Here is a 2,500-nt window from a genome sequence, read left to right on the forward strand (position 1 = left end):
TCTTCTACTTATCCATCTGTTGACGTCGGGTATGAGACGGTATGTCCACCGACCGTGAACACTCTCATCCCATTCTCGTTGCCATCGTTCCATAGTTGTGACACGTTCCATGTTACGTGCAACCGATCCGGCGATGTTCTCTGCTCGTCTCCGATGAAAAGTCCTGGAGTCCTCGTCCAGGAGGAGATGAAGCGGGATCATTCCCGCAAGCACGCAGACTGCATCATGAGAAGTTGTCCTGAAAGAAGAGATAACTCGCTGGACTACTGGCCGGTAAAACCGACGTAGCCATTGTCTACGGTTAGCAAATCTAAGGGTATGACACCAAATGGGCGAGGCATACCGGACCTTCGCCACAACAGTAAGAGCAATTGCTCGCCTAGCATTACTACTCGGACCTGCCTTATTAGGCATCATCCTTACCAAGGTGGTCCATAGCTTCGTCGCTCTCTCCACCGCATACCTGATGTGTGAAGTGTAATCGAGGCGGTCATCTAGGACCATCCCCAAGTACTTTAAGCTGCGCGACGAATGTACTACGTGATCACCTACCCTGATAGCCCCATGCTGTATCCTCTGATGGGAACTGACCATAATAAACTCGGTCTTGGTCGGGGCTATCTTTAATCCGTTGTCGGTCATCCATCGGTCGATGATGCGAATCTGACTGGAAACGAGAATTTCAATATCATCAACACAATTACCTTCCACCAACAGTACTATATCGTCTGCATAGCCGATAATCCGTGCACCTTCCACCATTGCAACTCGTAGGACTCCGTCGTACATGAGGTTCCATAACGTTGGGCCAAGTACCGAGCCTTGAGGTACACCCGATGTGACTGCAATCTCTGCCGGTCCATCTGTGGTATCATACATCAGCACACGATTCCTAAAATAATCACCAATGATATCATAAAGATATTTAGGAGTGTTAATTCTCTGTAAAGCATTTGCAATCGCCAACCACGAAGCACTGTTAAAAGCATTAGTAACATCTAATGTAACAACTGCACAATACCGTCCACTGTATCTGTTTCTACTTCTAGCTACCGAAACAATGTCCACTACCCGTTGAATCGCATCAACTGTAGATCGACGACTTCTGAAACCAAATTGGTCGTCAGACAGTCCGTTGACCTCCTCGATGTGTGCATTTAGCCGTTGCACTATGATGCGTTCTAAACCTTTACCTGCCCCGTCTAGTAGACAAATGGGGCGAACTGAACCCGGTTCCCCTGGTGGTTTGTTCGGCTTCGGTATTAACACCAACCTCTGCCTTTTCCACTCATCGGGGAACTTCGCGTTCTCTAAACAGCCTTGGTAAACCCTGCAAAATGCATCGGTTGCAGTCAACATACCAACTTTCAGCGCCTCATTCGGGATACCATCTGGTCCCGGCGCCTTCTTGTTGGGTAGTCTCCTGGCAACCGCAAGAATCTCATCATTAGTTACCCTTTCAAACTCTCGTGGCTGATCGATACGATATTCAGGCCACACCGTGTTTGGGTGAGTAGGAAAAAGCTCGCTCACCACTTCCCTAAACTCGTCCAATGTCATGGTTCGGGGTCCAATCGAACCCTCGGCCACTTTCTTGAACGTATGATATACAATACCAAATGATGCGTTGTTCGCTGTTCCCAGGAACTCTTTCCACTTCCTCTGTCGGGTATGCTTGATCAATCGCTTGAGGGCATTCCGTGCCACCTTGAACTCGTCCCTAAAAGTAGAATAGAGATCAGTATTAAAAGCTCTTTGCGCTAATCGATCGCGGTGTTTGCACTCTTTGCGAAGTGCCTCAATCTCTAACGTCCACCAAAATGCACTCTTGTTAGGAGTGTACCTCTTACGTTTAGTCATCGTCGCATTACACGCCGTGACAAGTATACGCATTAAGTCTTCGCTTGTTGTGACCTCAGTCTCAAAAGCGGCTTGCATCATAACTTCAAATATATCTTTGCTAAAATACTTGATGCTCCATCCCGTTATGGGTCGGGACAGATTACGCACGCTTTGCGTCTCAAGATCTATTCGTATTGCACGATGATCAGAGTTCATATAGCTAGATAACACCTCCCACTTAAATGATCTTGCTACGGTTCGGCTCGCAAAAGTAAGATCAACTACTGACGTGCGCCCTGGTCCAACATAAGTTGGGGTGCTGCCGTCGTTCAATAAAATTGCGTCAATCTGCGCAAAGGTTGATAAAACCAACTCACCTCTTCGTTTCTGGGTTTCTCCACGCTCGCCAAGTTGGTTGTTCCAACTTGATGACCAAGCGTTGAAGTCCCCCGATAACGAATTTGTGGATACCGGTTACGGCCATTACCGTGTTATCCAACATGTTCTGGAACTCTTCCATACTAAATCTAGGTGGCGCGTAAACGCTAACCACTCGCATATCACCTATGTCAACTATCATTAAACCCTTCAGAGCCTTACTGACTACCTTAACTGGTAAGTCCGCGTTAACCACTACCGCTGCTGTGTTATCGTCGTT

At 47.5% G+C, this 2,500-nt stretch overlaps 1 pseudogene; it reads right to left on the minus strand.

Moving 5' to 3' along the window:
• Window positions 1-2,500, minus strand: part of LOC120907306 — a 9,163-nt pseudogene that overhangs the window by 2,131 nt on the left and 4,532 nt on the right.

The sequence above is a fragment of the Anopheles arabiensis genome, assembly GCF_016920715.1.
Source record: "Anopheles arabiensis isolate DONGOLA chromosome X unlocalized genomic scaffold, AaraD3 X_pericentromeric_contig0003, whole genome shotgun sequence".
Lineage (NCBI taxonomy): Eukaryota > Metazoa > Arthropoda > Insecta > Diptera > Culicidae > Anopheles > Anopheles arabiensis.